This window comes from Cibotium barometz, chromosome 7 (genome assembly GCF_041138505.1).
Source record: "Cibotium barometz isolate CiBa-2024 chromosome 7, ASM4113850v1, whole genome shotgun sequence".
Taxonomy (NCBI): Eukaryota; Viridiplantae; Streptophyta; class Polypodiopsida; order Cyatheales; family Cibotiaceae; genus Cibotium; species Cibotium barometz.
The window spans coordinates 33,450,078-33,459,824 of NC_141052.1; positions in this window are offsets into that span (position 1 = coordinate 33,450,078).

Below are 9,747 nucleotides of genomic sequence, written 5' to 3' on the forward strand. Positions count from 1 at the left end.
GGAGGTGGATGGATGCATGTAGATGTAGATGTATAGATATAGATGTGAATGGAGATGTGGATGTATGCATGTAGATGTAGATGTATAGATGTGGATGTGGATGTATACATGTAGATGTAGATGTATAGATACGGATGTAGATGTGGAGGTGAATGTATACATGTAGATGTAGATGTATAGATGTAGATGTGGATGTGGAGGTAGATGGATGCATGTAGATGTAGATGTATAGATGTAGAGGGGAATGGAGATATGGATGTATGCATGTAGATGTAGATGTATAGATGTAGATGTGGATGTGGAGGTGGATGGATGCATGTAGATGTAGATGTATAGATGTAGATGTGAATGGAGATGTGGATGTATGCACGTAGATGTAGATGTATGGAGGTGAATGTGAATGTGGATGTGGATGTATGCATAGAGATGTAGATGTATGCATGTAGATGTGAATGTACGCATATAGATGTGGATGTATGGATGTGAATATACGATATGCGATGTGAGGGAATCTGAAGTGATGAGATAGAAATGATGTGATGGGATGAGTATACATATAAATGGAATATGGAATAAGTAATGTAGATTGATGAGGGATAATGTGGAAAAATGAAAGTTAAAATAGAAATTGTGTTGTAAACTGTTTGTAAATACTGTTTGTAAATGCTGTTTGTAAATGATTGTTTTATGTCAAGAATGCTGGGGGGAGCATTTTGACCATCTTGTGATTAAAGTCGTGATGGTAAAGTTGCAACTGCTGACGGGGAGTCAATGAAGGACGTCTCGCGTAGCAAGGTCGGCCGAGGTCTTGACCAGCCTCGGTGCGATTAAAATGGTGAGCTTCCGGTACGGTGGATGAGGGGCCAAGGAAGCGGCCTATGCGTGAAGCGCTAGGTTACCTGCGAAGGATCCTAGAGGGTGCTGACCATACGGTGCTCGGGCTCTGGGTTGCCTAGGATACCCACGCGTGCGTCGAGGAAGATATTGGAACAGAGTTGGAGTTGTTTTCTGAAATCGAGCATGGATCTGGTTGATTGACCTTGCTGGTCTTCAATGGATGAGTCCATGGCTCCTTATATGGATCTGTTGGTTGATCTTGCTGATCTTCAACGAGAGTCCATCTTGTTAAGTGATTATATTGCCAAGTATTATGGGCTAGGAACTATCGAAACGGCTCCTGAGCGTTCTAGTTGCCAATGATGCCATAGATACTCTGATGAAGGAATGATGGGAAATTAAGAATCAATTGGATAAATTGGAAGATGGTGATCAATGATACTAGGGTTTTATTAAAGGATTGTTTTAAACTGGTTGAATCTGGTTGAAAAAGGCAATTTCATATTGGGTGTGTGAGTGGTGTGACTAGTTTTATTTTGCATGAACATCCGGCTAGGGGGCCTTGGAACTCTTTTCCTTGGTACCCGGGACAAAACCTAACCAAATTAAAAATTGGATCCCATCACTACAGTGGTTGGGCGGTTGGCTAATCCATGGGACTGGATGGGGTTAGGCTGGACTGATGGATCCGTAAATCGAGACTCAAACTTTTGTTTTTACGATAGAAAAAAAAAAATCTTGGACAGTAACTGTTCTATGGATAGGAATCAACGGCTGTGCCTCTTGAATGGGGAAAAAAGCGTTGATCCCAATGATCCAAGTGCAAGTTTCTTCCTTGAACTGACTAAATATCTTATAGATGTAATTGGATCATCTCGATCAGAAATGATCTTGACTACGTTAGAGTAAAAAGTTATCCTGGTGGAATCGCCCGTGCTTCCGGTTAAGAAAGTTTTTCCAGGTTCGGTTTTGGAACAACCGACGGATTAGTCTCTTATCCGGATATCCGTGGGCGAGGCCCCGAGTGTGGGACCCCTGTCCCGCGCGAGAAACGCTACTTCCGCTGCCAGTACCCCGAATCCGTTGCTCGGTGGGAACAGGGATCTTACAGTTGGTATCAGAGCATTTGGTTAATAAAGATCAACTGAGAAGACAAATATATCAAAAATTTATCAAGAAACACAAGAAGGTTATAATTGTGTGAGATAATTCATACAATTTGATATTCAAACTGAAATTCATAAATTGGTAATTGGTCCTTCAGATGGAAGTACCGCAATTATATAGAATCCCTGACTTGCTTGAGGCCTAGACATGATAGTATTTACCTTATAATTCCAAGGGCCGTGACTACCCGTATATACCGAGAGTATACTGCAGCTCTTTACTGACAGTATATACGAGTAAATCTAAGACTTGAAATTATAAGCGTTAATGCTATATAGATGATGATTTCGAATGTGATTGATATGATTTTTAATTCTGTTTGAGAATGAATGAATTGATTTGGATTCTGATTGAAAATGCTGATTGAAAAATGTTGATTTTTAAAAATTAGTTGAAATATAATGAAACCACAATGAGGGGGAATGGGACGAGTCCCTGTGATGATATTCATAACTAGAATGATGATAATGAATTCAGCAAATCACTATGAGATTAGTGGGTTGTGCTGTCAGATTGCTGCTATTAATACTTGACCGGTAGATCAAGTTAAGGGATGTCAAATTGAGAACTCGCTTGACTGAAATTTCCGTGGAGGAATGTTCCGAAGGAAACTTTTCGGTCTAATGGACCATTATCATGTTAAAGATATGAATGACATGATCTGAATGAATTGTTATTTAATGATGAGTTCTATATAAGGGATATTTATTCCAGTATTCTGATGGGTTGACCAGAATATAAGGAACCCTAGAATAAAATTGGATCTTAAGAAAAAGAGATGTCCTCTACCTTGCGAGATGAGGACATCTCGCACTTTTTAAGTGGGGTAGAATGTAAGATTCCTCCCCAGCCTTCGAGGTATATAGGAGTAAGAATCTTCCTTTCGGATCTTATAATTATTCCCTCTCTAAAATAAAAGAAAGTTTCTGTTAAAAAAAAAAAGGAATACCCTTTTCCTAGAATACTTCTCAGGAGTCACGCCTGTTTTAAGGATTTAGAACAATGAGTTTAGAAGTGAGAATCGGTGTTTTGGATACCAAGGTTTTGGTTTTCATTCGAGTACGGTCCAAAAGAAGTTCTTTATCTCTTGGGGAGTATAAGAAGTTATCCCCCAGATATTGTGATCCTTATATCTGAATTCAATGAAAGTAGGTGACTTAGCCTACAAGTTTCTTTTATCTCCTCATCTCAAAATTCTTAATGCCTTCTATAGAAAAATGTGTTAAACACAAATCATGGAAAGACGGTAAAACTTCAGTGGCAAGTTACCGTTGGCTTCTAGGTTACGCTAGCTCCTTCCTTTATATAAGTCGTAACTTTTACTTATCGCTCACAGTAATCTTACTCCCATCAATCTCCTTTCTTTCTTAATCTCCTTCATGGCTTGGCAACAAGAATTAGTTTTATCCATGATGATTTCTCACCTTCAAGACGCAAGAGAGTCTGTGAAGAAAGACTTTATAGAACAGTATGAGCGCTCACTTTTTCCTCACCTAGGAACTTCTGTAGCGCAGACCAAATGGCGGACCTATCAAAACATAACTAGGGTAACCCCCTGGGGTCAGCAGCACTTTCGTAACAATGTCTGCTTGGCCATGGTTATTGAAGCCTTGGGTTTGGGTCCCCGATACTACTGCGTCATGAGATCGAGGCATCTTGGGTTTTCTGAGCGAGTCTTCTTACTGGCGTGTTTTCTTCCTCATGAGAAGATATGCCTTTACCCCGTTTTTGGCTTGCCTCTCAGAGGTCCTTTTGTTAGATCTCCTCATACCACTGAGATAGGTGCGGCAATAACCAGCAGAATCATTCCCATAGATGAGTTACCCTATACTTGTGCAGCTTGTGAGGACTGCTTTTGTGACCATATGATGGACGGGCTTATGGAAGTGTAAAGAGTTCTTCTATCTTTACTGTATAAGTTCCGAGAATGAATAAAGTTTAAATCTTGTTCTTATTTTGAATCTTGCTCTCTTTAAGACTTTTCTTGGTGGTTAATCTTGATTAAAATTTTTCTCTAAGTCTCATATTCGTACATCTTGCGAAATTATCCCAAGTTGCGAGATGAGGACATCTCGCGTTTTTTAAGTGGGGTAGAATGTAAGATTCCTCCCCCAACCCCCTTTTTGATGTCTGGTATCTTCCCCTGTAATCAATCCTTCTTCAGAAATATAAAGATCTTGTTTCTAACTGTTTTAACCTAGAGAGAGAAAATATTCTAGAGAGAGAATATTCAGATTATGAATATTTTTGGATAGAAAAATAACTCATCTTATTAAAATAAGTTCCCCTGAAACAGAAATTCAAAAAGAATTTTCCAATGTGCAATTGGAATTAATTGGAAATAGGTATAAAGAACCTTAGTCTAAGGGTATAGATTTTCAGAAATCTTTAGACTATGGTCCAATTAAAGTTCCTATGGGCCAATAGCATCAATACATGTGTAGGGAGGAGATAAATCCTATTTGTAAAAAGAAGATACCCAAAAATGAGTAAATGCTCACATAAGGTGAAGAGTTGAAAATGTACAAGGTTTATTAGTAAAAAACTATGAGCAATATTAAAAATATGAGATATTTTGGGTATCCAAAAATGAGTAAATGCTCACATAAGATGAAGAGTTGAAAATGTACAAGGTTTATTAGTAAATAAACACATATGTAAGGAAGGGGAGTTCTTTAAAGGAGGTGCATATTTCACATAAGATGAAGAGTTGAAAATGTACAAGGTTTATTAGTAAATAAACACATATGTAAGGGAGGGGAGTTCTTTAAAGGAGGTGCATATTTCACATAAGATGAAGAGTTGAAAATGTACAAGGTTTATTAGTAAAAAAACTATGACACATATGTAAGGAAGAGGAGTTCTTTAAAGGAGGTGCATATTTCACATAAGATGAAGAGTTGAAAATGTACAAGGTTTATTAGTAAAAAACTATGAGCAATAAAATTTTGACACATATGTAAGGAAGGTGAATTCTTTAAAGGAGGTGCATATTTAACATGCTTGAATGAGTTTTAAACTCAAAAATAATGTGATATTTTTATCTCTCATCTCTCTTGAACCAAACCAAATCAAAATGAAACCAAACCGAATCAAAAAGTAACCAAACTAGGTCCAAATCTAGTCCAAATTCAACCAAACTGACTTGGAAAATTCTAGAATCAGTTTGTTTGGTTAGGAGCTCAAATTTTCCTATAAATAGAAGCCTCCCCTTGTTGAAAAAAACATAGTGTCTTATGCTTTGTTACTCTACTCCACCTAAGCCAAATTAGATAGAGTCTTATGCTTTGTTACTCTACTCCACCTAAGCCAAATTAGATAGTGTCTTATGCTTTGTTACTCTACTCCATCTAAGCCAAAATATATAGTATCTTATGCTATGTTACTCTACCTAAGCCAAGAACTGTGAATTCTTTAATAATTCACTAGTTTTTGATACTTCTCTCTTTCTTCAATCCCCATTGGTGGCTCCATCAACATACTAAACCAATTGATTGGTTGGGGGCCTCTACCGTGAATAAAGAATCAAGCAAATTATAAGGTAAGTACATTGAATTTTTGATCTTTTCTATAATTACTCAATGATTCTCTCTTCTCAACCCCTCTTAAGCTTGAGAAGCTTAATTGGTATGGTTTTTTAATTGCTATGGAAGTTAATTTCCATTTATGTTTAAATTCTAATGGTTTTTATGTAATTTCTCTCTCTCACTCAAGAAATGGTCATACTCATGACCCATTCTCAATCCAAATGAAGCTTTTCATAAAGCCTTTCCTTAATCCAAGATTAAGCTATGCTTGAGGCCAAATTAATGGCTTTTTGCTATGCTTTTAGTTTATGCACATTGATGATTCAATCCATTATGGATTGATGACCCAATTAGAGACCATTCTAATTGTTTTCTTAATGATCCAATTAGAGACCATTATGGATTGATGATCCAATCAGAGACCATTCTAATTGTTTTCTTAATGATCCAATTAGAGACCATTATGGATTGATGATCCAATTAGAGACCATTCTAATTATTTCTTTAATAATGAGCTTTATCCCTTAGAAAAAAAAAATTGAGATTTATCAGTCATAGTAGCGGAGCTATGGCAAAATTTTTATAGAAATTACGCATAAAATAAATTCATTCAAAGCATAAAAAGAGGACTTCCTACCATATTCTAGGAACTATCATCCTAGATTAATTAAAAGAATTTTATTATGCATGGAGATGTGGATGTTTGCATGTAGATGTAGATGTATAGATGTAGATGTGGATGTGGAGGTGGATGGATGCATGTAGATGTAGATGTATAGATATAGATGTGAATGGAGATGTGGATGTATGCATGTAGATGTAGATGTATAGATGTGGATGTGGATGTATACATGTAGATGTAGATGTATAGATACGGATGTAGATGTGGAGGTGAATGTATACATGTAGATGTAGATGTATAGATGTAGATGTGGATGTGGAGGTAGATGGATGCATGTAGATGTAGATGTATAGATGTAGAGGGGAATGGAGATATGGATGTATGCATGTAGATGTAGATGTATAGATGTAGATGTGGATGTGGAGGTGGATGGATGCATGTAGATGTAGATGTATAGATGTAGATGTGAATGGAGATGTGGATGTATGCACGTAGATGTAGATGTATGGAGGTGAATGTGAATGTGGATGTGGATGTATGCATAGAGATGTAGATGTATGCATGTAGATGTGAATGTACGCATATAGATGTGGATGTATGGATGTGAATATACGATATGCGATGTGAGGGAATCTGAAGTGATGAGATAGAAATGATGTGATGGGATGAGTATACATATAAATGGAATATGGAATAAGTAATGTAGATTGATGAGGGATAATGTGGAAAAATGAAAGTTAAAATAGAAATTGTGTTGTAAACTGTTTGTAAATACTGTTTGTAAATGCTGTTTGTAAATGATTGTTTTATGTCAAGAATGCTGGGGGGAGCATTTTGACCATCTTGTGATTAAAGTCGTGATGGTAAAGTTGCAACTGCTGACGGGGAGTCAATGAAGGACGTCTCGCGTAGCAAGGTCGGCCGAGGTCTTGACCAGCCTCGGTGCGATTAAAATGGTGAGCTTCCGGTACGGTGGATGAGGGGCCAAGGAAGCGGCCTATGCGTGAAGCGCTAGGTTACCTGCGAAGGATCCTAGAGGGTGCTGACCATACGGTGCTCGGGCTCTGGGTTGCCTAGGATACCCACGCGTGCGTCGAGGAAGATATTGGAACAGAGTTGGAGTTGTTTTCTGAAATCGAGCATGGATCTGGTTGATTGACCTTGCTGGTCTTCAATGGATGAGTCCATGGCTCCTTATATGGATCTGTTGGTTGATCTTGCTGATCTTCAACGAGAGTCCATCTTGTTAAGTGATTATATTGCCAAGTATTATGGGCTAGGAACTATCGAAACGGCTCCTGAGCGTTCTAGTTGCCAATGATGCCATAGATACTCTGATGAAGGAATGATGGGAAATTAAGAATCAATTGGATAAATTGGAAGATGGTGATCAATGATACTAGGGTTTTATTAAAGGATTGTTTTAAACTGGTTGAATCTGGTTGAAAAAGGCAATTTCATATTGGGTGTGTGAGTGGTGTGACTAGTTTTATTTTGCATGAACATCCGGCTAGGGGGCCTTGGAACTCTTTTCCTTGGTACCCGGGACAAAACCTAACCAAATTAAAAATTGGATCCCATCACTACAGTGGTTGGGCGGTTGGCTAATCCATGGGACTGGATGGGGTTAGGCTGGACTGATGGATCCGTAAATCGAGACTCAAACTTTTGTTTTTACGATAGAAAAAAAAAAATCTTGGACAGTAACTGTTCTATGGATAGGAATCAACGGCTGTGCCTCTTGAATGGGGAAAAAAGCGTTGATCCCAATGATCCAAGTGCAAGTTTCTTCCTTGAACTGACTAAATATCTTATAGATGTAATTGGATCATCTCGATCAGAAATGATCTTGACTACGTTAGAGTAAAAAGTTATCCTGGTGGAATCGCCCGTGCTTCCGGTTAAGAAAGTTTTTCCAGGTTCGGTTTTGGAACAACCGACGGATTAGTCTCTTATCCGGATATCCGTGGGCGAGGCCCCGAGTGTGGGACCCCTGTCCCGCGCGAGAAACGCTACTTCCGCTGCCAGTACCCCGAATCCGTTGCTCGGTGGGAACAGGGATCTTACACATGCTCTCACATGGCATGGGGCGCCACGGCTGACTAGCTTGGGGTGTGGGAGCGGAACCTTATCCGCTGGCTTGGGGGAGATTCCGGATGGAATCTATAGTTGACATGGTGGTTCATAGGCGGTCTTTTTCCAAGGGTCCCTTAGGACAAGCTCTCATGCTATGGGATGCCAAAGCTAACTAGCTTGGCATGTGGGAGTGGAACCTTAGCCCTTGGCTTAGGGGAGATCCATGATGGAATCTATAGTTGAGAGGTGAGTTTTTCACCCTTCACATTCCTCCATCACTTTAAATGAGAAATCCTTTGTCACACATAACATGTCTTACATTAACAGAAATCCATCCTTGATGGCATAAGAAGTCACTATTTCACCATGCTACAATTTATCCCACACAAGCTGAAAATCTTCATCAAAAACATATACATACCTCATAACACTCAAAAAATTCATCAAAAATATAAACATCCCTCATAACATTGAAATTTGTATGATAGATTATGGAGACAACATGTATTTAGGGTCTTCTTGATAAGGCATAAGCTCTACCATATTTTCTTTCCCAGGTGTGTGCACAATATGAAAATGAAATTGTGCCAAATAGTTTGCCCATCTAAGATGCTTTTCATAGATCTTAGGCTGAGGTAGAAAATACATAAGGCTTTGATGGTCTGTTTTGATTATAAACTCACCACCCAAGAGGTAATGCTTCCAAATCTTCAAAGTATGCATAGCTAACGCGACTAGTGCCTCAAGTCCCTAAACTCATAGTCCTTGTTACACTCTCTCTCTATGTGTCCAAGGCTTACTACAAGTGCCCGCGACCTTGATGAAAGTAGTGCTCACACATACATCTACCACGTGGCCTACATCATCGGTGGCTCAGAGGTGGTTTTACTTTGTTGGGGTAGGTTACATTGGGTTGTGGGATCTCTCTCTCTCTCTCTCTCAAAAAAGATGATCCGACTCCACTTCCTTTGGAGCCTCCATGAAGTTTGCCGATGTCGTTTCTTCTCCACTGGGTTTGCTGTAGCAGTCTCTTGCCATGTGTCTTGGCTTTCCACAGTTGTGGCAAGTGAAGGTCCTTCCTCCTACTCTGCCTCTTCCTCATCCTCGTCCTCGTCGAGAGAATCCTCCTCAGGTGAAGAATGCTTTTTCTTCTCCTACTGTTGAGTCGAGCCATTTATTCTCTTTGCCTCTGCTCTCTTGCTCTAGTAGAGCTCCTATCTCGTGTAGCTTCAATTCAGGTACATTCTTTAGTGTTGCTACAATATTTTCATATTCACCTTTGTCCACACTCTTCAGAAGCACTGCTAGTGCCTCATTATCTTCTACCTTTTTGCCAATAGCTGTGCTTAATGCTTTTATATTTGTTCAAGTGTGTGATTAAAGGTTCACTTTCCTTCATATCCAATTTGTAGAATTGCATTAACAGATTTATCTTTGAATTTTTAGCTTGTGTGCCAAATAATTTATTGAGTTCATCCCATGCATCTTTTGCCCATTGTATCCCTGTGATGTGATGAA